The sequence below is a fragment of the Penaeus monodon genome, chromosome 28 (assembly GCF_015228065.2).
Source record: "Penaeus monodon isolate SGIC_2016 chromosome 28, NSTDA_Pmon_1, whole genome shotgun sequence".
NCBI lineage: Eukaryota > Metazoa > Arthropoda > Malacostraca > Decapoda > Penaeidae > Penaeus > Penaeus monodon.
Window position 1 is genome coordinate 34,939,479 of NC_051413.1, and position 220 is coordinate 34,939,698.

Genomic DNA, 220 nt, shown 5'->3' on the forward strand with positions numbered 1-220 from the left:
CATCAAATCCTGTATCAAAATGCGGCAGAGGCATGCGAATTCACTCCTCACAGTCATTATGGGGTCACGTGTAGGCTAACTTGATCACTTTTTATTAAACGCTCAGGACGAAGGGCACGTCAATACAGGCGTAGTGTTAATAAAATGAAATGACAAGGGCGATGATGATGATGACGAAAACGTCTATTTCACCATGCCAATATTATTTCCAAAAACGTTA